Raw genomic sequence first — 26,660 nt, forward strand, 5'->3', positions numbered from 1 at the left:
TTGACGACACGTGGAAGTTTGGGCCTGGCCTTGAGTCGCGCTGAGATAAGCGATAAGCGGGAAGTCCGGATTCGTATCCCGGTCGAGCACAAATTTTTCATTGTAGTTATTTCATTCTACAGCAGGAGGTTGCGCATATTCACAATTGCGAATACATTTCAAGAAGCGTAAAAGTTAACATCACCTTTACGTAACATGCAGCAGCTTTCATTACTACACAATCAGTCGTGTGTTGCACTACATTGCTAAGTGTGTGATCGCCTTGCAAGAGTATGCACATGATATCATCGCAGCTGGCCAAGCGTGACCGTTATGTCCAACACACCGTGGCATTGCATTAAACAAATGCAGTTGTTATTAAGGAAAACGCACCGTACTGTCGATGTTTTCAGGACACTTGTGCATATGCTAACAAGTGCTTCAGCGTGTCCTCGTGAAATATCAAGAAAAAAAACCACAACAAGACAACCAAAGTGGCTTCACTGCCAGGTCCAGTAATATTGTTGGCAACTGACACACTGGAATCACCGTAATTACACAAGCACGTAGCTTGCTCTGTGAACTGGCTGCACTATACTCGTTAATGGTTGTTGGGTAACAATTGTCACACTCGCTGGCCTACGAATCTTATATCGCTCATGGTCATCGGTGTCTCCCATCTCCCTCTGAAGAATATTTCCCATGCTTTACTAGTTACTATTGTCTAGTGTCAGAACGGATATATATATTCTGTTTCATTATTTTTTTCCTCTTGTAACAGTTAATTACCACGGATGATTGACTATACGACGAGTAATGTATTGTGGATTGGGATTGTTCCCAGCTACATCAGGCAATCCCACATTTTGTTGTGTTTTAAATCGTCAGCATATTTACTTAATTGATTTATTAATTTTCTGTGTCGTGTTCATGGCCTTCTCACTGGCCCTTATTCCACAACTTCACATGCTCGTATTTTATACGCTGATAGAGAACCCGGTAACAAATACGTACGGAGCGAGGTGGCGCAGTGGTTAGACACTGGACTCGCATTCGGTAGGACGACGGTTCAATCCCGCGTCCGGCCATCCTGATTTAGGTTTTCCGTGATTTCCCTAAATCACTCCAGGCAAATGCCGAGATGGTTCTTCTGAAAGGGTACGGCCGACTTCCTTCCCCATCCTTCCCTAATCCGATGAGACCGATGACCACGCTGTCTGGTCTCCTTCCCCAAAACAACCAACCAACCAACCAACAAATACGTCAGCAATTTGATACAATTCTTCTTTCAGTTAGAATTACACTGATAAATCGCCATAAGTTCCTCTAAGTACCGCATTTTCGTACATTTCTTTCACTAGAGATAGGTTTCTTTGTCTACGACCATTTGCTTCTAATACCTACCTTGCTTCGGCCATCTTACGAAATCCTGTTTCCCACATTGGTAGAAATGTTTTACTTTTTGCATTACTGTGTCATTCACAGTTTTGATGCCAAGAAGTACTTTACTCTATTTGCTGCAACTCTGCATCGTCATCTCCTTTATCTTGTTTATTCTTGAGTCAAATTTCTACATTATCTATGAATACCTTAAGCGGGGTAGGACGTGAAACGGGCCGACTTGGAGCAGGAGAGGCACCACAGTACATTTTAATTTACACTGTTTACACTTTTACAAATAAATCCATAAAACCTTGTTAGCATAACCAGGAAGGATTCAGGATTCACACTTATTTTTATTTATTTATTATATTTATTTACACGTCAAGTTCCGTAGGGCCAAATTGAGGAGCAAATCTCCAAGGTCATGGAACGTGTCAGTACATGAACTTACAACATAAAAGTAATAAGAGATAAAAATAGATGTTCATGAACCTGAAAAAAGTCAGTCCATAAGTTTCAGTAAACGCTGTCAGCAATACGATAAGAATCAGCTTAATTTTTCAAGAAACTCCTCGACAGAATAGAAGGAGTGACCCATGAGGAAACTCTTCAGTTTCGATTTGAAAGCGCGTGGATTACTGTTAAGATTTTTGAATTCGAGTGGCAGCTTATTGAAAATGGATGCAGCAGTATACCGCACACCTTTTTGCACAAGAGTTAAAGAAGTCTGATCCGAATGGAAGTTTGATTTCTGCCGAGTATTAACCGAGTGAAAGCTGCTTATTCTTGGAAATAAACTAATATTGGTAACAAGAAGCGACAATAAGGAATATACATATTGAGAGGCCAGTGTGAAAATACCCAAACTCGTGAACAGAGGTCGACAAGAGGTTTGTGAACTCACACCACTTATTGCCCGAACTGCCCGTTTCTGAGCCAAAAATATCCTTCTAGAACGGGAAGAGTAACCCAAAAACATAATGCCATACGACATAAGTGAATGAAAATAAACAAAGTAGAATAATTTACATGTCGAAGTATCACTCACTTTTGATACCGTTCCAATAGTGAAAATGTCAGTACTAAGACTTTGAACAAGATCCTGAACGTGGACTTTCCACAACAGCTTACTATCTATCTGAACACCTAGAAATTTGAACTGTTCAGTTTCACTAATCGTATTCCCATTCTGTGAGATTAAAACGTCAGGTTTTGTTGAATTGTGTGTTTGTAAAAACTGAGTCTTACTGTGATTTAACGTTAGTTTATTTTCTACAAGCCATGAACTGAGATCATGTACTACACTACTTGAAACCGAGTCAATGTTGCACACAACATCCTTTACTACCAAGCTAATGTCTTCAGGAAACAGGAATATTTTAGAGTTACCTATAATACTAGGGCGCATATCATTTATATAAATAAGAAACAGGAGCGCCCCCAACACTGATCCCTGGGGCACCCCCCAATTGACAGTACCCCACTCAGATCCCACATCACAGCCATTATCAACATTGTGAATAATGACCTTTTTCTGCCTGATGCTAAAGTGAGAGGTGAACCAATTGTGAGCTCCTCCCCTTATTCCGTAATGGTCCAACTTCTGGAGCATTATTGTGAGATCAACACGATCAGACGCCTTTGTTAAATCAAAAAACACTCCAAGCGTCGAAAATTTTTATTTCGCCCATCCAGTACCTCACAGAGAAAAGAGAATATAGCATTTTCAGTTGTCAAACGACTTCGAAAGCCGAACTGTACATTTGATAGCAAATCGTGTGATATAAAATGATCAATTATCCTTACATACACAGTCTTTTCGATAACTTTTGCAAACACTGATGGCATAGAAATAGGTCTAAAATTGTCAACATTATCCCTTTCTCCCTTTTTATAGTCACTTTACTACTGAGTACTTTAATCGCTCAGGAAACTGACCATTCCTAAAAGAAAAATTACAAATGTGGCTAAATACAATGCTAACATGTGCAGCACACTACTTTAATATTCATAGCAGAGGAAGTTGAAAAACATAACAAAACAAATTTTTTTTTTACATGTGAAATTTGGTCATTTTTTCACTTGGTATTGGCTGCATTTGTTCCTGTAGGTACACATTCATTCATAAGTAAGAGAGATTCTTCGATGAAATTTGCACAGCATACAAACCATACTTACAGGTGCTTGAAACTCTAGAATTTCCCAAATCTGTCAAAAGCTATGGTAAAAGTTGAGATAATTAACTATAAAATTCGAATTTTCTCTAAACACCAAGTTTAAAACGTAACAGCCCGTTCATTTTTCCATAGATTAAATAAATTCATGAGTTTCATACACCTGTAAGTATGGTTTGTAAGCTGTGCAAAATTCTTCGAAGAATCTCTTACATATGAAGAAAAGTGTACCTATAGCAACAAATGCAGCCAACAGTAAGTGAAAAAAATCATGAAATTTCACATTTAAAAAATATTAATTTTCCGTGTTTTTGAACTTCCACTGCTATGAGTGTGAATTCTGAACCCTTCCTGGTCATGCTGACAAAGTTTTATGAATTTATTTGTAAACGTATAGACAGTGCAAATTAAAATGTCCTGTGGTGCCACTCCTTCACGAAGTTGGCCCGATTGACGTCCTACCCCCCCTCAAACGATTCTCACGTAACATCAATCACATCTGATGGTGAGATATGCCATACAACATTCAGACTATCTCAGATTTGTTGAAATATACTACCACGACAACCCAATTAAAATATATGATGAGTACATTTAAACTGAAGGTAAATGCCAGTGATAACAGTGCTTGTTGAACGTTTCAACGTGATTCATCCCAGGTGTTGCATGAACAATTGTTGCGTCCCCAACGTTGACATTCACATGAATGATGAGTTTGGAGTACCACCTACACATACTCTCGCTACCACAGTATCAGAATTTACATTTCACCATTTCAACACAGCACATGAGATCCAATTCTGAAAGAGTCCTATCTGTTCTGAAACCCCATTAACTGCAAAACAGCCCACAACTAAAGTATTGCAACAGACTACAAAATTACAAGCTCATGAAGAAATTGTGATAAATAGTGGCCTATACGGTATATTTTTTATCCCATAACTGACTGTCACCAGCAGCATTTTCTACTATCATTTCGAATGAGGCAATGGCACAGATTAAAAAATATAAGGTAACCATCGCCGAATGTAATGAAGCAACAGAGAGGTGGAAACCAAAGCGTTGTATGTATTTAACAGGTAAATCTGAATTTCAAATATAGACCGCTTAATTTGTATCAAAACACGTCCATCCTCTCTGGTCCGAACTTTCCCTAGCCTTCCCTTGAAGCATAACGAGTAAAAGCTTTTCATCAAACTTTGCTACTGAACGATCCCACTGCCTAGCTATGGTCAAAGCTATGCATTAAGTGAATTTGATTCGCGGTACAACAGATACGTACTTCAGCAAGGGGCTGCGTACTCCATTTACCATGAATTTACAATCTACATTCTGGCAACAAACATCTCCTCCGTGATGACAGAAGAATAGTGCAGGAAAACTGGACGACCCATTCTCTGTGTTGGAATATTACGGCCGCACAAATGAGCCAATGTTCAAATGTGTGTGAAATCTTATGGGACTTAACTGCCAAGGTCATCAGTCCCTAAGCTGAAACACTACTTAACCTAAATTATCCTAAGGACAAACACACACACCCATGCCCGAGGGAGGACTCGAACCTCCGCCGGGACCAGCCGCACAGAGCATGACTGCAGCGCCTGAGACCGGTCGGCTCACGCAACAATGACACAATCGACAATATGTTATTATAAAGCCTAGGTACTAATACAGGATGTACATAAAGTCCGGGAACACTTCCAATTATTAATTGCACATGAACTAAACGTTGTACAGATGTCATACATATTGCATTTTGAAGAGAAACTCTGAAAGTGTTTTTTTTTTTTTTTTTTTTTTTTTTTTTTTTACAAACGTACGATATTCGAACAATGAGTGACCTGGCAGACGCACAATACAGTAATCTAATTCTTGCCATACCCGTCCCAGCATGGCATCGTCGACTGTGGCAGTCACTTTCCGAATCCTCTCCCGGAGCTCTGCTACATCACGTGGCAAAGGCGGTTAATACACCAAATCTTTAATGTGTTCCCACAGAAAAATGCCACAAGGAGTGAGATCTGGTGATCGGGGAGGCCATTTCCTGAAACAGCTGTTCCCTTCTGTAGCACGGCCGATCCATGGATGCGGCAGTTCCGTGATCAGGTAACCACGAACTTCACGATGGAAATGGGGTGAAGCCCCACCTTGTCGAAAGATGAACGGAGAGTCCAACTGCATTTGAAGCATCAGCCATTCCTGCAACATGCCCCAGTAGGAGTATCCAATGACAGTGCTCTCGGCGAAGAAAAATGGCCTGTACAGTTTTAGACGTGACAAGGCACAAAAAGCATTTACATTTGGGGAATCACGCTCAAATTCAATGTATTCGTGTGGATACTTTGTACCCTACATTCGACAATTATGCTTGTTCACTTCCCCATTAATGTGAAAAGTGGCTTCGTCGCCAAAAATTAAGCAATCAATAATGCCATCCCCATCCTCATTCAATTGTTGCAACTGCGAACAAAACTCAAGACGTTGGTCTTTGTCGTCACCATTGAGCTTCTGCACAAGCTCCCATTTGAATTGTTTCATAGACAGCTTCTGTCGCAGGACTTTCCACACCGTCATTGGAGCCACTTAGAGCTCACGGGATGCACGACGCACCGATTTCTTTGGCCTCCTTATGAATGTGTCTCGTACGCACTCCACATTCACTTCACTCACACTCGAATGTCCGCTTCCTTTTCTTGGACACAAGCAATCTATCGTAACGAATTTGTTGTGCCTGTGGTAAATGGCCTTCCTTGTTAGCGGTTCCTTACCGTACTTGGTTCTAAACATCCGTTGAACAGCTATAGCACACTTTATTTTGTCGAATTCCAACTCACAGAAAGGTCACTCCGCACCTGAACTCGCCATGTTTGCGACTAGCGCCGACTATCGGCAGATTACCAAACTACGCTGTGGCGGTATAGATAAAAAACAAAACAAACAAAAAAACAAAAAAATCTTTCACGGTTTTTCTTCAAAATGACATATGTCGGATCTCTGTGCAATGTTTGGTTCTTGTGCAAAGAATAATTGAAAGTGTTCCCGAACTTTATGTACACCCTGTGTTAGCTAAATATGTTCTAGATGAAGACCAACGTATATTCTATCAGTACTATAGTATCTGATGATTTTAGAAGTGACGAGAATAGCCTTACTAAAACTTGGTCTCTTATCCCACGTATAACCTAAAAACAATTTCAGTCTTACACACAGTGTCGATATGCTTAATAAACATTATCCCCTCACACAGAGCGAAGTATTACTAAACTTGCCTAGTATTATATATTAAAAAACAGTCTCTGGATCATGCGCTGTATATAATACCCGAGAATGTTGTGTGTATCTGTTCTACACTGTGTAACACCTCGTAAGAATATTACGTTTGTGTATATTAGAGCAGTTATTGTGGGAGTGGTTCTAGTAACGAACGCCGTACTCATGTTATTATCGCTGCTGCATTTCCACTGCTCCACAATTGCTTACCAAAATAGGAAATATTAAAGATTCGTCATGGTTTTGTATTTCAATAGAAATAGACGTTTCCATAATTAGAGGCATTTTGCACCATTTCGTCAAATGCTTTCGATTTAGTTGCACGATTCATATTGACGTCCTCGTTGTTCATATATATTTAAGATAGGTGGAATACAAAGCTGTGGCGAGAAAAATTTAATTAATTGATTATTTTTCATGAGATTTTTTTTAACTTGAACGTCAACACTCTTTTTTCTAATTTATGAGACTGCTTCTGTGGCACGGTACAGCCTATAGCTTGAGAAACTATTTAATTTTGTTTTCTGCTAGTAATGATTTAAAACTTACTAGCATTAAACATCAGCAGCGAAACCATACATGCTTTGCACAGATCGTGAATATACGTTAGCCTCCAAGTATAAGATGATCTGCCTTCATATTAAAAAATAATAATAGTCTTTCACTGCGCTGCGTTTGGATGTGCAAAACAAAGTTCCAATTCCCTTCTCAACATCGTCCTCGAAGTTTAGCACAGGAAACTGCTTAGCAGGTCGGCATTGCTGCATTATGAAGTTAATGAAAAGAATCTGCCGCAGGAATGCGCTACTTAGCTCATGACGCTACAATGTGTATTGCTCCGTGTAGCTTTGTCAGACTAGTACACATTGCTCTCATACTATCGTGATTGTTGGTAGTTGCATGGAAGAAGACGTGAGTGTAAAAAATATATAGTGTTTATATAACTTTTGGAGAGTATACTGTTCAGTTCAGCTTGTGTTTCAGCTAAATGAATCAATTAATTTACATTTGTGCAATAGCGTGTAGTACAGCACCCTACCCACACTCGATCGACGACTAATCAGTATTTCCTTCGTTCGACTCTCATCTAGTTTCTCGTGGTGGTTCGAACATTGTTACAGAATCACTCTCGTAGTTTGAAAATGGACGACGTAAACTGATAGCTTATGAAGAACTCGTGGCCTTTTATATTTATCTTACAGTGAAGATGGCTTAGACTGGCCCAAGTGTATACACTGTCTGACAGTATATATAGCTCAGATTTTGACGATGAGGAAGATCTGCTTATAGTGGTGATATTTAACATGGTATTACTGGACGGTCTACACATAAATCAAATACCTTTGTGGAGAGTATTAATAATGAACTTGTTGCTGGTGTACCGAGACAAGCTCCTGAAAAACACCCGACGATACATACGTTGTTTTTCTCATCTGACTGATGTCCAGTACTTGTACTAATTTCGTGGATTTTCTACAAGAAGGGTACGCACTGAAAGAAGAACAGCAGACATGCCAATGAACCAGAATAAGTTTAGAGCTGAGTAGTGTCAAACTCTTTGCCACGCTGGCCCTTGAGCAAAAACACGAGGCAGCCCAGCTAGTATACATTCTGTAGACATCAATAGACTGAAATATAAGTGATTTCGCTATCTCCAAAGGATAGAAGACTAGATCGCGTTAATCACTGCCCAGTATAGAATGACAGGAGAACAGAGTGCAGATTCCCGGACTGCAAAACCTGCACCTTTGTCATGCTTTAGAAGTGCAAAGTAAACTTATTTTTAAGTAAAGACAAAAACTGCTTTCTTGCATTGAGCGCTATCCAATGTCAATTGTCATTCATCCATTTTGGATAGTACCATTAATTCTACCGTAACTGTTATGCATTTGATGTTTAAAACTACGTTAGTTAACAAATGCTTATTAATAGTATAAATTTCACACTGTTTGCGTAAGTGCAAAGTGTCACGTATGTGTAAATCAATAATTTTCACAGTTTTTCATAGATGCAAAGTGTAAAAAAATACTTTTTTGCGGAATTAAGTCTGTACTACTTTTTCAACACTTTTCCTGACAACCTTGAACAGTTTCGAATATAGGAAAGAATTTTTTGGTCTCCCAAAAAGTGCGGATTGAAACGTTTAAATTAACATTTTTCATTTGAAGTGATATTGCGAGATAGATAATTTTTATTACGGAGTTAGTTTAATTGTTGATGAGAACAGGAGGTATAGAGTGTTACCCAGATAGCGTTTTCTCGTTACAGCGTCGTGGATGCCTGGTCACAGTTTTCATTACATCACTTTTCGTGTCACTGCAAGTAGCCAGATCTCTTGAACAGCATTCATGAGTGTGTGTGTGTGTGTGTGTGCGTGTGTGTGTGTATGTGAGTGTATGTGCCTGGTAGGGCAGGGACCAGTTCATTAGGGACCGAGACGGGAGGGAGGACCTCCTAAGCGGATTCCTGCTGCACGTGGCTTGCACTTGTTCTTCATAAAGAGGAATTCATTAAGGTGTGCACTCCAGTTGTGGTGAGAGAATTTCACTAGACGTAGAAAAGGCTCGTTGAGCGCCCCCACTTGGCCTCCACCAACAACCAAGAGGCCTCAAAACAGTGAAACTTCCATAATGAGTTAACGTATTTACACTTCTGCCCGCGCACGTTATGAAAAATGCTGTATTCTGTAACACCAGTAACCCCACGTCCCCCGATTGTTCAAATTAACTAACTTCTGTGTACAAAACACCTTCAGACATATGCTTACCTACGAATCAGTTAGTTTGTTACACATTATACTTTACGAATGAGCTAGTTTGTTAAATATCTTAGGTTAAGCACGTAAATGCTTTGTGGTTTAAGACAGAAGTGCTCTCATTATCAAACTAGTGCATGGATAGTTGGCGCTCAGTATTACAAATGTTCAAATGTGTGTGAATTCCTAAGGGACCAAACTGCTGAGGTCATCGGTCAGTAGAATTACACACTACTTAAACTAACTTATGTTAAGAACAACACACACACACACACACACACACACACACACACACAAGCACACATGCCCGCCGGAGGTCTCGAACCTCCGGCGGGAGGGACCGCGTAATGATTATGCCGTAATCCGTGACACGGCGCCTCTAACTGCGCGGCCACTCAGCGCGGCCTCTCACTTTTAAGTTGAGTTACTTTTTCAAATATCCCAATGTTTATGAAGTCATGTCTCCTGAAATATGTATCGTGACAAATGAAAACGTCTCACCTGCTGTTTTTACTGCAACGAGTTAGATAGTTAGTTATTAGTTACTTGTTCCACAGAACATTTGAATGAATTTTTAAGGGGAATGATGTAGAATGGATCAGTTTACGGCGTGAGTACAGTATAATATTATTAACATCAGTATTCTATTGATACTGGTATAACTACACTTAAAGAAAATTATTTATTTGGTATTTATTAATTACCGGGTTCCAGTTTTTAAGTAGCATGAGTGACATAAAAATAGATATCTTAGGTGTTGCGAAACAACTCAAATCAATTAAGAAATGGAAATCTTCCGGTCCAGATGGTATACCAATCTTGTTCCTTTCAGAGTATGCAGACACAATAGCGCCTTTCTTAGCAATCATATGCAGCCGCTCACTTGACGAAAGATCTGTTCCTAAAGACTGGAAAGTAGCACAGGTCACAGCAATATTTAAGAAAGGAAATAGTAGTAACCCACTGAATTACAGACCCATATCACTGACCTCATATTGCAGTAGGATTTTGGAACACATACTGTACTCGAACATTGTGAATCACCTTTAAGAAAATGACTTATTAAGGAAGAACCAACACGGATTCATAAAATATAGTTATTGTGCCACACATATAGTTCTTTATTTATACGAAATAGTGAGTGCTGTCGACAAGGGATCTCAGATCGATTCCTTATACCTAGATTTCCAGAAGGCTTTTGCTACCGTTTCTCACAAGCTTATATTAATCAAATTGCATGCATATGGAGTGTCGTCTCAGTTGTGTGACTGGATTCTTGATATCCTCTCCGAGGAGTCACAGTTCGTAGTGATAGACGGTAAATCATCGAGTAAAACATAAATAATATCTGGGGTTCCGCAAGGTAGTGTCAGAGGCCCTCTGCTGCTCCTGATTTACATGAATGATCTAGGTGATAATCTGAGCAGCCCCCTTAGACTGTTTGCAGATGAAACTGTAATTTACCGTGTAGTAAAATCATCAGACGATCAATTCCAATTACGAAATGATCTAGAGAGAATTTCTTTATGGTGCGAAAAGTGGCAATTGGCACTAAACAGAGAAAAGTGATCGGTCATTCACATTGGTACTAAAAGAAATCAGTTTTTGGTACACGATGAATCGTAGAAATCTAAGGGCTGTCAATTCTACTAAATACCTAGGAATTACAATTACGAGCAACTTATATTGGAATCGCCACATAGATAATAGTGTGGAGAAGGCGAAACTAAGACTGCGCTTTGTTGGCATAACACTTAGAAGATGCGGCAAACCCATTAAAGAGACAACCTACATTACACTTGTAAGTCCTCTGCAGGAATATATTGCTGAGCGGTATGGGATCCTTACCAGGTAGGATTGACGGAGGTCATCGAAAAAGTGCAAAGAAAGGGTGCTCGTTTCGTGTTATCGCACAATAGGTGTGAGAGTGTCAGTGATACGATACACGAGTTGTGGTGGCAGCCACTGAAACAAAAGCGGTTTTCTTTGCGGGGAGACCTATTCACGAAATTTCAATCGCCTACTTTCTCTTCCGAATGCGAAAATATTTTGTAGACACCCACCTACGTAGGGTGAAATGATCATCGTAATAAAATAAGAGAAATCGGAGCTCTAACGGAGAAGTTTAGGTGTTACTTTTTCCCAAGCGCCATTCGAGAGTGGAATGGTAGAGAAGTAGTATGAAAACGGTTCGATGAACCCTCTAGCAGGCACTTACGTGTGGATTGCGAAGTAACCATGTAGATGTAGATGTAGATGTAAGTACAAAATGTCTTGACTCTCTGACACTATAAATCACTGGAATATTTCAAGGTAGATACTAGTTGTGATTACCGTTTCAGTGAAGAAAAGAGGTCCTCTGATTTTGCTGTGCATAAGAGAGCACCTCACGTTCCATTTGGGCTGTCTCTGACGCCCGGGTTCCCGGGTTCGATTCCCGGCGGGGTCAGGAATTTTCTCTGCCTCGTGATGGCTGGGTGTTGTGTGCTGTCCTTAGGTTAGTTAGGTTTAAGTAGTTCTAAGTTCTAGGGGACTTATGACCACAGCAGTTGAGTCCCATAGTGCTCAGAGCCATTTTTTTGTCTCTGACGGCGTTGGGATTCTCGGACCCCCGGATTCTAGCATTCTGTCGATTGACAACATCGTTCGAATGAAATGTGCCCTAATATGTGAAAAGCATGGCAGCAGCAAACTTGTAACGAGGGTAAGCAATTGGTTGGTGGGACCACACGATCTGGTCTTTGTATGCATTGAAAGAAGTTATGTAGGATCCGGTGCACTGGTGGCTTCGAAATCTGCAGCTCACATGAGGCTTTGCGGACCAACATTTTGGGAATTCTCAAGAAGGCGCCATTACTGTCTGCCCACTAGGTCCAGAGCTGCCTCTTCTAGGGATATCAGATACTTTTTCTGCTCCCTTAAGTTTCACATGCCACATCTCGATGTTTTAACATTTGGTGGCGATCTATGCTATGCCGCCCGGAACTTTCTTTTGACTGTCTCGTGATACGAGAGGACACATTGGTGGTCCTCGTCGTACGGATACATGTTATTTCCAAATTGTAACGGATTCCACTGTTGTTACATCACTGAGTCCTGTGATGAACAAAGCATTATACACGGTGGTCCATTTATCGTGACCAGAAGAAATATGTCATGAAATAAGCGTCAAGCGAAAAAACTACAAAGAATGAAACATGCCTAGCTTGAAGGGGGAAAACAGATGGCTCTACGGTTGATATGCTAGATGGTGCTGCCATAGGTCAAACGGAAATCAACTGCGTTTTTTTAAAATAGGAACCCCCATTTTTTATTACATGTTCGTGTGGTACGTATAGAAATGTGAATTTTTTCAAGTTAGACCACTTTTTTCGCTTTTTGATAAACGGCGCTGTAATAGTCCCAAACATATGGCTCACAATTTTAGACGAGCAGTTGGTAACAGGTAGGTTTTTTTAAATTAAAATACAGAACGTAGGTACGTTTGAACATTTTATTTCGGTTGTTCCACTGCCATACATGTACCTTTGTGAACTTATCTTTTCTGAGAACGCATGCTGTTACAGCATGATTACCTGTAAATACCACATTAATGCAATAAATGAGCAAAATGATGTCCGTCAACCTCAATGCATTTAGCAATACGTGTAACGACATTGCTCTCAACTGCGAGTAGTTCGCTCATGCATTGACAATGCGTTGACGCATGTTGTAAAGCGTTGTCGGTGAATCACGGTAGCAAATATCCTTCAACTTTCCCCACAGAAAGAAATCCGTGGACGTGAGATCCGGTGAACGCGCGGGCCATGGTATGCTGCTTCGACGACCAATCCACCTATGATGAAATATGCTATTTAATAATGCTTCAACCGCACGCGAGCTATGTGCCGGACATCCATCATGTTGGAAGTACATCGCCATTCTGTCATGCGGTGAAACATCTTGTAGTAACATCGGTAGAACATTACGTCGGAAATCAGCATACATTGCACCATTTAGATTGCCATCGATAAAATGGGGGTCAATTATCCTTCTTCCCATAATGCCGCACCATACATTAACCCGCCAAGGTTGCTGATGTTCCACTTGTCGCAGCCATCGTGGATTTTCCGTTGCCCAATAGTGCATATTATGCCGGTTTATGTCACCGCTGTTGGTGAATGACGCCTCGTCGCTAAATGGAACGCGTGCAAAAAATCTTTCATCGTCCCGTAATTTCTCTTATGCCCAGTGACAGAACTGTACACAACGTTCAAAGTCGTCGCCATGCAATTCCTGGTGCATAGAAATATGGTACTGTTGCAATCGATGTTGATGTAGCATTCTCAACACCGACGTTTTGGAGATTCCCGATTCTCTCGCAATATGTCTGCTACTGTAGTGCGGATTAGCCGCGACAGTAACTATAACATCTGTTTGGGCATCATCTTTTGTTGCAAGTCATGGTTGACGTTTCACATGTGGCTGAACACTCTGTTCCTTAAATAACATAACCATCTGGCGAACGGTCGAGACACTTGGATGACGTCGTCCAGGATACCAAGCAGCATACGTAGCAGACGCCAGTTGGGCATTTTGATCACAATAGCCATACATCAACACGATATCGACCTTTCGCGCAATTGGTAAACGGTCCATTTTAACTCGGGTAATGTATCACGAAGCAAATACCGTAAGCACTGGTTGAATGTTAGGTGATACCACGTACTTACACGTTTGTGACTATTACAACGCCATCTAATCGCAAAGCGAAAAAAGTGGTCCAACTAAAACATTCACATTTCTTTACGTACTACACGAATATGTGATAAAAGTGTGTGTTGCTATTTTAAAAAACGCAGTTGATATCCGTTTGACCTATGGCAGCGCCATCTAGAGGGCAAACCATAGCGCAATCTGGTTTCCTCCTTCTATCTAGACGAGTTTCGTTCTTTGTAGTTTTTTCGTTTGATGGTTATTTCGTGAGATATTTGGCCCGGTCACTATCAATGGACCACCCTGTATAGCATGTATATACACAAAAACTTGAATATGTCACATGCAATTCATAATAAATAGTATAGCAGTATATGTAATATTTTAGGGCTTATGAATGTTTTTAAGAAAGGAAAGACTTTTGAGCCACCTTATACCTGTGGTATCTGTTCTGTCGGACATGTCCGTCAAAACAGACACCAATTTTGATAAAGTAGCTGTACATACACACATTATTTAAGAGGAATACAGGTATCACCCACAACTGGGTACTAAATGAAAGTCAATCGTGGGATGTGAGATTTTGTGCCTGACCGGGACTCGAACTCAGATCTCGCGCTTCACGCTAGCGGTGGCCTTAACCACTTCGCCTATCTGAAACATTTCCTGTCCGGCCTAAATTCTCAACTTATTACACATTCCACATGTAGCGTCCACCGTACATTCTGTCATTGGTCGCAACTTTACCTGACTGCTGCAAGAATTCGGACGGATTGTACATGTGCACTACGTCGGAAAGAACAGACCCCACATTATAACCAGGGCGAGACGGCAAATGATACTTTCGGTGCAGGTGCACAAACAAGCTGGAATTTCTACGGAAATCACCGACCGCTACGAATAGTGAATGTAACGGGCAGGGACATTACGTCAGTAGTGTGTGAATTAGTTGGAAATTTTGGTCGGCCAGGGATCGCGTCTTGATAGCCGAGGCGACTATTTCCAATAAACGAAAAAATCTGGGTTCGAGCACCGGTCCAGCCCCAAGTTTCAACTTCTCCCATTCATTTAATGCAATGCCCGCTAGCAACTAATGTCATTATTCTTTCTATTAAATCTTTGTATCGTTTCTTTTCCTATGAGTGCCACATCCTACATCAACAGAAAAAGGCAGTAGGCCTCTTCAATACTACCAGGAAAGGTCTGAACTCCAACGAAACACATACGGTAGCAGTTGGGAAAAATATTCTTCGTGGACAGCATCTGAAATTCAGATACTCCGTCTGTTACTTCTGTCACATGAATTGTGCCTTCTGAATATAAAATATAATTCGTTGAAAGTATGCAGAGTAAGTGATAACCACTTAATCAATGTAATCGGTAATCATAATATGCAACTACAGACTAAAATACTACGTACATCTATAAAGGTGAAAGGTCATCTACTGTTTACAAAGTACTCTGATGAGTTCATCTACGCTGATAAGTTCAAAGTAGTTGTCGTTGTTGTTGTTGTGGTCTTTAGTACAAAGACTGTTTTCATGCAGCTCTCCATGCTACTCTATCATATGCAAGCTTCATTGTCTTCAAATGTCTTCTGCAAACTACATCCACCTGAATCTACTTGCTGCATTCATCTCTTGATCTCCCTCTACGAATTTTATTCCTCACACTTGAATACAGTACTAAATTGGTGATCCCTTGATGTCTCAAAAGGTGTCCCATCAACCGATCCCTTCTTTCAGTCAAGATGTGTCACAAACTTCTTGTCTACCAAATTATATTTAGTACTTCTTGATTATTTACGTGATCTACCCATTTAATCTTCAGCATTTTTCTGTAGCACCACGATTCAATAGCTTCTATTGTCTTATCCATACATGGCTACACTCCAGACAAGTACCTTCTGAAGAGGCTTCCTAGCACTTTGTCTCCATCTTGTAGTGGTCGGTAATGGTTTAAACCAGTATAAATAATTGTTCCAAGTTCTTGAGATACGCTTTGAGAATGCTTCCAAGTAGACAGACATAGTATTAAAACTACACGATTTTTATATCCTGGGAAAACTTTATTTCATTCTCATGCCCATAAAACACATTTCCGATACACTGGAGCGACTGGAGACACAATGAAGCTGTAAATATTATTTCCATCAATATTTGCACCATTCACGGAACGTAAGTACCCAAAATGTTTTCGCTACTGTGTACTGTGATCTGTGCTCTCAGGGAATACATGGAACGTACACAGAGCCTAGTCGAAATAAGGTGTCTACAATATGGTCCCCCTTTGTTGTCTCCATTAACGAGCAATGCAGTTGTATGATACGGTGAGACTCCATTGCATGTGTGCTATTTCGAATGCTTTCAATTGTATGTTATTCACTAAAAAATACTTTCTGTCAGAGCACTAACTATTTTCTGATTACTTGACACATGTCTTACACAACATAATTTTTCAGTGTTACTGGTGAACGTTACAAACCACACAATTTAAAGAGCAACAAATTGTTATGAATATACTTACATGCGAAACTAGCCATGACCGTAATATGAAGTACGGTAGTTGTTCTCTAACCATAGTAATACGTCAAAGTTTACTTGTGAGAAAATTTTTCAGCTTAATTCGTTTATAGTTACAGAGTTCGCCACTAACGCTGACATCGAAATATACTTTACAGGAAGCACAGTGCCATGTCAATGTAACAGGACTAGAAACCTGTCGTGAATGCTTACTGCATTATTTCAGGGAATTTTATCATGTTAGAATTATGGACAAAGCAACTGACTAGATGAAGAGATATGCAGATATAAATTTTGAGCCTGATGGTTCCTTCATTAATTTCAAAATTTTCTTTGTTGACTTAATTACTATACTCACTCATTATAGGCCACAAGAGAGACCTCTCGCCATTCCGGAGTAACTGTAGTGGGGAATATTTACGCCCAACTGTGTGCTAGTTTTGTAATTTATGAGGGCATGAATAACTGTGTATGAATAACGTGCGGAACTTGTAGACGAATTGAACATCAGACATGACAGCGCAGTATGTCTCTCTAGGCTATTATTCAGAGAAAAGATAAGGATACTTAATTTCGTTTGTTGATAATGTGTCGGTATAAATGGATTCCACATGTTCTAAATTAGCGTGGCTGTTCCATCTATTGATTGCATGAGAGCTAGTCTTGTTACACCTTTTCCTGGGAAAATATCTGAGGGTGTTCAGCTTTCTGCATGAAGCTGAGGAAACAGCTGGTTTAGGGAAATTGTTCGATGGAACTTGTCTTTCTACAGCTATTTTACAGTAAACAGCTGGCGCTAAAATGTATCTCACATACCCCAAAACCATTGTTGAGGAACAAGCGTTTAAGCAGCTGTCTGAAGGACTAAACCAACATTATCGTAAGCAAAGTAGTACTAGGTTACTCAGAGGAGAACTCAAGTGGTTAATGTAGACTGATAATCAGCAGAAGCATCATCTGACAGGGTTTGTAAGCTAAACATGGGCTCATGAATTAAAACATAAGCAAATGAGGATAGTGTCCGTTTATGGGCAGCCGAGAATAGGGCCTTGGAAGTCTTCATGATGGGTAATTCAGCGGATATTCCCACTGCTATCAGAATCGCCACATAATTAAATAGACTCTACGACCCTAGAAAAGAATGACCGGATTGTTTTCTTTTCTGGAGTTAAGTATTACAGATGTGAACAAATGGGGCAAGTGAACAGGTAGTACCGTTAACCCCTTTCAAACTTCAGTTAACATATTCCACAAAATGTGGTTGACGATGACAGTGGGTAGTTGTGATGTGGTGGATAGCCTGCTCAACACAAAATCTCCTAAAGCCCTTAGATTATAAAGTTGGAGCATTATCGTTGACCAAATAGGTTGGCGGGTCAAAGATGGAAATTATCGCTGAGAGATCTCGAATAGTACTAAGAGTCCTAACCCTGCGACTGGGGATTAACCAAGAAAAGCGTGAGAATGCGTCCACTATCACGAGTACATACCGGCTATCATCGCGAGTGCTTGGCAAAGGACCAACAGACACGATGAACCACTTATCCATGGGATAAATTTCCTCAGTGGATTACGAAATACCTCCACTGGGCTACTATTTGGTTTAGCTCTTTTGCAGACTTCACACTCAGTCACCATTCTCAGGACATCTACATCTACATCTACATCCATACTCCGCAAGCCACCTGACGGTGTGTGACGGAGGGTACCTTGAGTACGTCTATCGGTTCTCACTTCTATTCCAGTCTCGTATTGTTCGTGGAAAGAAGGATTGTCGGTATGCCTCGGTGTGGGCTCTAATCTCTCTGATTTTATCCTCATGATCTCTTCGCGAGATGTACATAGGAGGGAGCAATATAATGCTTGACTCTTCGGTGAAGGTATGTTCTCGAAACTTCAACATAAGCCCGTACCGAGCTACTGAGTGTCTCTCTTGCAGAGTCTTTCACTGGAGTTTATCTATAATCTCCGCAACACTTTCGCGATTACTAAATGATCGTGTAATGAAGCGCGCTGCTCTCCGTTGGATCTTCTCTCTCTCTTTTATCAACCCTATCTGGTACAGATAGGAAGGCCAAGTCACACGGCACTTGATATTAGCGAAGGTTTAGTAGACATCTAGATGCCTTCCAACCACCGTATGATAAATCTGCAGGAACACAGGCTGGACGAGCGGACTGAGCAGAGAGGTCAGGAAACTCCCTGAAGCGCGCTGGGCCTATAAACCAGAGGTCCGTGGACCGCAATCCCGCTATGCTACTGCTTGACGTGGCCAATAAAGACGTGACTCCAGTTTTAGAAGCAAGGCCAAAGGAAAGAGGAAAGCTTGGACATAAGCCATGATTTTGGAAATAGTAAGCAACGAAAGTACGACATGAAGAAGCATTTGATTAAGACAAACGTAAGTGCTGTCACGGGACATTCCCAATAAAATAGTCACTGCAAGGGTGGGTACAGGGGCGGATTTTTGTTTCATTGCCAGCGTAGGGAATAAGTACCATAAATTGTTCATAGACACAGATGAAAATGTGTCAGCTGTTAGAAAGGACTTGTTAGATGGGAAGACAGGCTGCGTGAGTTTGTTGGAACTTAGTTTCCATTAGAAGATAGTGTTGCTAGTGAAACAATGTCGCAAGGTGTGTCTGTCATGAAGGCAAATCACCTAATCTGTGTAGAAGTACATTAAAGGTTAATTTACTAAGGCTTAATTCACTGAAGGTTAATTCACTAAAATTTAATTAATGCTAAAGCTTAACTCACATAATGTAGTGGCCCGAAAAAGGAAAACTGATCCCAGTTAGTGAAATTAGACAATTTTGGCATGGATGAGATTGGTCTGCCAAAGGGCCTAACTGCTGCCGCTTTGAGTATCTTGGAAGAAAACGTTACTGGCATATTGCTCACAAATCTGCACTTTGTAATGAAGTTAAACACTAGCAAGTGAGAGACATGGAAGACATATTAGCTTCATTGCTTTGATTCATGGCTTTGTTCATACCAGTCCGTCAGTTACCAGAGACGGTGATTACACAGCATGGGTCAACAAATCGAGGTAATGTTATGATATATAACAAACCACTCAGGCCTCGAAAGCATTACAACCGCTAATGGAAGAATTCATTGACTATCAGCCGGCCGACGTTTCGCTGGGAACGATTACTGTCCCTAGAAAACAAACGTTGTCATTGTGTCCAAAAACTCATCAGATGAAACCAAAATATATAAGTTCTTTTGTGATTATCGCTTCTTAAATGAAAATACAGACACTGGTGCTTATCTCGTACAGAACATCATGGAGACACTTGACAATCTAGGTCGATGTAAACACATTTCGACTTAGTGTTTGAAGAATGCCTAATACGAGCTTGAAGTATTTCAGGAAGACAGCCAAACACATATTGTTCACATTATGAGGATATTACGAATATCACACAATACTGTTTGGGCTAGAAACCACACCAGCTACATTTTTGAGACTCTTAGATAGAGGGATTTGTCGAATGGTTCAAATGGCTCTGAGCACTATGGGACTTAACATCTATGGTCATCAGTCCCCTAGAACTTAGAACTACTTAAATCTAACTAACCTAAGGACAACACGTAACACCCAGTCATCACGAGGCAGAGAAAAATCCCTGACCCCGCCGGGAATCGAACCCGGGAACCCGGGCGTGGGAAGCGAGAACGCTACCACACGACCACGAGCGGATTTGTCGAATGGAAAATATTAAGTGCATGATGTATCTTGATGGTTTAATCCCATTTTCAATGAATATGGAAGAACATGTGAAACAATTGGAAAACGTCCTTAAATGACTATAGAAGGCACGCTTAACATTTTGCCAATAACTGCCATTTAGCTCAAACAGAAGTAAACTATCTAGAACGTGTAATTAATTAGGCAGGTTGAAAGACTAATCCACATCTTATAGCATCAGTTCGTATTTTTGTACCACGAAATTACAAAACTGTTACATTCATTTTTAGGCTTCTGTAATAATAATAAGAAACTTTAAGGGATTTTCTGCAGATTGTTGAGCCCTTGAACGATCTACACACAACAAAAAAAGTTTTGCATCACCTCTGTTCTCAGGACTCCTGAAGATAGACACAGTCCCTTTGACAGTTCAGAGATGTCACTTAACCCATCCAAAGATGTAAACAACCATGCATGAGCAGCACCTGGTAGACGGAGGGCGTCCGACAGCCGATCAGTTCCAGTCATTCCATCAGGAAAGAGGTGCACGACTGGTGTTGTCTGTTGTTCAACCATGCCTAGATAGTCTGATCCGCGGTTCGATCGCGTCCGCATTGTTACTTTGTGCCAGGAAGGGCTCTAAACAAGGGAAGTGCCAGGCGTCACGGAGAGAACTAGAGCGATGTTGTTCGAACAAGTGGAGATACAGAGAGACAGGAACTGTCGATGAGAAGCCTCGCTCAGGCCGTCCAAGGGCTACTACTGCAGTGGATGACCGCTACCTACGGATTATAGCTCGGAGAAATCCTGAGAGCAAGGCCAACATGTTGATTGATGCTTTTCGTGCGGCCACAGGACGTCGTGTTGCGACTCAAACTATGAGCAATAGGCTGCATGAAGCGCAACTTCACTCCCGACGTTCATGGCGAGGTCCATCTTTGCAACCACGACAGCATGCAGATTGTTACAGAAGGGCCCAGCAACATGCCGAATGGACCGCTCAGGACTGGCGTCATACTCTCTTCACCGATGAGTGTCGCATATGCCTTCAACCAGACAGTCGTCGGAGACGTGTTTGGAGGGAACCCAGTCAGGCTGAACACCTTAGACACACTGTCCAGCGAGTGCAGCAACGTGGAAGCTCCCTGCTGTTTTGGGGTGGCATAATGTAGGGCCGACGTACGTCGCTAGTAGTCATGGAAGACGCCATAAGGGCTGTACAATACGTGAATGCCATCCTCCGACCGATAGTGCAACCATATTGGCAGCATACAGGCGAGGCATTCTTCATGGATGACAGTTTTCGCTTCCATCGTGTACATCTTGTGAATGACTTCCTTCAGTATAGCTACATCACCCGATTAGAGTGGACAGCATGTTTTCCAGACATGAACCCTATCGAGCATGCCTGGGATAGATTAAAAAGGACTGTTTATGGACGGCGTGACCCTTCAACCACAACGGTCATATAGAACTGTCCGAGTGCGATGATGAGAAATATGTTTTAAGGTGTGACGCTATGTCAACATTACGTGTACGTTCAATCTCTTCCCCATTAAGTTCATATCCCATTTCCTGGAACAGGAATGTCAAATTATTACATTAAAGCTTTGAACCCCTCTGTATAACTACTATCATTTTTCTTAAATGATACATCCAATTATATGAAATTCTTGCACGGAAGAGTTAACGCGTCTTGGTGCTGGATGAAAATCCTAATTTCATCGTCCGTGTTAATTATCGTTGAAGCATAATGTTTATGCGCGAAGTTTTCCGCTGGGTGAGATATACTGAGCAACGATGTCATTGCTAGGTTTCAAACCTACTGGTTTAAGAAACTCGTAGTTTGCACGTATTATCACCTTGCGGTTCTGCTGCGAAGTGTTGAGCTGTGGTCTGTGTGCGCTGGATTTATACCTTACGCCCGCCTTAGATGTAGTCGTACAACGATTTGCTCACCACTTAAGTCAACAAGTTGGTTATTCTGATCCATAATACGCAGATCCAGGTAGTCTAATTTCTGAACTGTCACTGGAAGGTATATAGCGTTGGTAAGAACCTCGACAATTTTATATCCTGTTGCAACTGATAGCAAGAATCCGTAAAATGAATGAACCAGTCTATTATTGTTGATATATGGGTTCTTTTCAATGTTAGACTCAACACGGATTGTACTGACAGGGAGAATATCAACTGTGTCATCAGATTTGTAAGGTATAGCGGGATCCATCTTCAAAACCTGTCCCTTTGTGAAACCCAGTAGTGGGCCTATTGAACCTCTCTGCATAACATCAATCGTCCTTATTTCAGATTTAAGTGTACTGATTTTTGCACAGAGCTCAATCCCTTTTCCAGACTGTTTTAAAACTTCGTTTAAATCGTCAATATCATATAGACCAGGTTGAGTTTCCACGATTTCATTTTTACCCTTAATTTCCAGCTGCAGTTTATTGTTAGCCTCGGTGATATTTTTGATGGTAATGTATGGCTCGTGTCCTGTCAGAGCGATGCTCCAAACTCCAACACTTAGATCAATTGGTGGGAAGCAATTGGCACGTAGTACAGACGATCGTCTTTTAAAGTCAAAGTGTACGACATTAGATGTAAAAATCGATTGGTGAAAGGATGCTTAATACCCGTTCTTATACATAATTCGTAAAATTAGAAGGAACATTATGCACATATAATCACACAAGAATACGTATTAAAGTCTTTGGTAACGTCGAAAATTGTAAAACACATGTCTTCTGCCTGTGAAGTATCGTTATTATTTTTCTGGGTGTTTGAGGTCGCCGAATGAGTCGAAATAGTAGACGTTATTTGTAGAATGAGATTTTCACTCTGCAGCGGAGTGTGCGCTGATATGAAACTTCGTGGCAGATTAAAACTGTGTGACGGACCGAGACTCGAACTCGGGAACTTTGCCTGTCGCGGGCAAATGCTCTACCAACTGAGCTACCCAAGCACGACTTACGCCCCGTCCTCACTGCTTCACTTCTGTCAGTACCTTGTCTCCTACCTTCCAAACTTAACAGAAGCTCTCTTTCGAACCAGGTTCGCAGGAGAGCTTCTGTTAAGTTTGGAAGGTAGGAGACGAGGTACTGGCAGAAGTGAAACTGTGAGGACGGGGCGTCAGTCGTGCTTGGGTAGCTGAGTTGGTAGAACACTTGCCCGCGAAAGACAAATGTCACGAGTTGGAGTCTCGGTCCGGCACACAGTTTTAATCTGCCAGGAGGTTTCGACGTTATTTGTATTTCTTTTCTCAACATATGCTACCCTGTGAGTTCCAGGTCCTCCTGCTACATCCAGATTCACAATTCCGCATTCTGCTGATTTACACATAGCCTTCGGCAATGTATTCTGCATAGACACACCTCGGAATCTCGGTACGTCGAATTTCTTCCTAACAAACTTAAGCAGATATGTATTTGTAAGCGCTCTGTTTGGTAGGACTGCTAGGAGGCATTTTTTTTTTGTTTATGAAGAGACATAGTCCTTTCTTGTAAGGTTTAAAGTGTACCCTTTTTCCGATGGCTGCTGCCTCCATCATACTGCTATGTATTCGTGTCTTCTTCAAATGCTCTTGATAGTTCTGTGCATTCTTGACTGTCCTGGAAATAGGCGCAGCATCCCAAGCCAGTGAACCCACCTCTGAGAGACATGCTAGGGCAGGAATGAGGAGGAAAGTAAGTGAACCAGACGTCTTGGGTATTGGTAGAACCATGGGTCGTTTAATCGATCATTTTCTTTCGCGCTCCTTTCTGCTTCAAGGAGCTTTTAGCTACATACAGCGCTGTCAGGATACTACTTTTCATGCAACCTTTGGTTGTCATATTCTTTAGCGTCCTACGTGCAAGCGCTCATAACTTCGCTGAACATCTCCACGCCGAATCCCAAAATAACATTACCATGCATAGCTTTCCCAATTTCAAATGCTACAATGTGTTAAGCTATACCGATATCCCTTGTCGCACGTACTGCCTTAGCTTTGTCAGTTAAAATTCGATGGGCTGTGTAATGAACTTTAGTTGCAGCGTATGCGATGTCCTGGTCCATGAAAGCTTCGTCGAGTAGATTCGTCTCCTTATCACAGCCTGTAAATCGTGTGTCGTTTTCTTCTTACAGGAATGTGTAATTCGACTGGGAGTTGGTCGACAAAACCGCCTCCTCCTCTAATGTGTCTCCTATCAAGCATGTTATGCTACTGAGGTGGTTGTGGTCTGCGCACCCTGTTAAATAACATACCGTCGATCCAGCTGCTTTGTGATGCGGGGAAATCAAACCCGTTAACTAACGGTCTATTCATTCGACGCCGTATGACGTCTCTACGAAATGCACATATGATTTCGAGTGCTCCTGTAACTCTTCTGCGTAAAAGCGTACTGCAGATTTAGTACCACAGCTGTCATTAAAGAGATAGGTTCTAGGATTCGTTCTCTGTGCTTTGAAAACTGTCAATATCTCGGTTGACCAGTTTGGCATGTATGACTTCTCAAATGCTGTCTTTGAAGTAAGTACCAAATCACCTACATTAAATAAGCTGTTTTGCCGGATCCAACATTTTAATACGATTGTATACTGTGTAGAGAAGTCTATTATCACGAACATCGATTGAATTCATTTTTATTGTGCGATGCTTGATTCGATTATGAAGTGCTAATATTTGTCGGAGGGTGTGTGAGTCACGAAGACTGAATTGCATACATATTTGGGTTTTCACTGTTCTGGTCAGACGATCCGCAATTCTCGCCTTTAGGTGGGTGAACGTCGAGTACTGACGGTTTCCATACCGCCCTACCACAGTCTTGAAATACCTACTGTAAAATCAGCACCTTGATCTGTTTGAAGGTTATCGGGGCTTCGATTCGTCCCCGTCTGCAGCTATCCACCAAACACCAGCGCAACGTCCTTTCCTGTTTTCGCATTCACAGGTAATGGCCAGGTATATTTAGAATAAGCATCAATGACCATTAAAATATAACTGAATCCGTTACTCACACATGAATATTTCCTCATATCGATAATATTCGCCTGCCACGGGTTGTTCAAACCTTTATTCCTAATGTATCTTCGAGGATATGTTTTGCGTACCGGTTTGTGTAGTTCTCGAACTAGAGTCTCCATATATTCGATGATAGCTCCTCTCCAAGGTCAGAAGTTATTGAAACAACTTCATTCGAATGAGCTGTATTACCAGCGGCAGCTCATGCCATGAGCAGTCTATTAGCTCATTGGGGTAGTCGTAATGTGGATACTGCGGGAGTCGATTGCTCACTCTTTTATGCTGAATGTCAATAACATCACCACTGCTATTTTCTTTCACCGTCCAGTATAGGTTTAATAATGGATTTATATTTCACATTGCTTCGGCTTCATGTGCTGTTATGCAGATCAGTCAAAAGCAACATCAACATTGCATGGTACATTTCCAGATGTTTAGGAGAACTGTTTACAGTTTTTGTAGGTCTTAGGAAGATAAGGTTCAGTACAGCAGGTGTTTTTTGAAACTGTTTATCGCCAACTTAAATCTATATTCTGTGTGCTAAACATGCATGGTTTCTCACGACTGACACCGAATATTTTGTCTCTTCAGCGTCGCTGTGACGGTTAATGAAATCGGCCACACCATAATCGTCGTCGCAGAATTTCGCTGAGAGGTCATCGAGAGATTCAGTAACTGGTTTTAATGTTTCTCGCAATGTCTGCTCCCGCTTCAAATGTAGCAACCGTAACTTCTCGCAAATGGGATTCCGTGCCTCGATGAGTTTATGCTTGGTCGACATCTCGTTGCATTCTATTCGGACTAATGTGTAGCGTGACATTTTATGTATCCGCTTTTCTTCTTATGCCGCTCCCCCTTCTCGGTAGTAGCTTTTTTTTCACTCAAGTCGCCTATTTTCTTTACAATTGCATTAACGCTTTCGTACAGTGTCCCGTTCCCAATAACAGCTATTTCCCCTTCAGTTACTTCGTTTACTTTGCTCTCGATTGCATTAACCCAATCATTCAGTGTAACGTTCAGTCTCAGAAGGGTATGACAATACGTCTCTAGTTCCTTGCGTATACCTCCAACTTTACGTTCGAGAGTTTAAATTTTCGCGTACATGTACAAGCGAACGTTTTGTTTGTCACACCCATCCTATGAAACTGTGCTCCCGACATGCGTGCGAATGTATCCATGGTGA

This window comes from Schistocerca piceifrons, chromosome 4, assembly GCF_021461385.2.
Source record: "Schistocerca piceifrons isolate TAMUIC-IGC-003096 chromosome 4, iqSchPice1.1, whole genome shotgun sequence".
NCBI lineage: Eukaryota > Metazoa > Arthropoda > Insecta > Orthoptera > Acrididae > Schistocerca > Schistocerca piceifrons.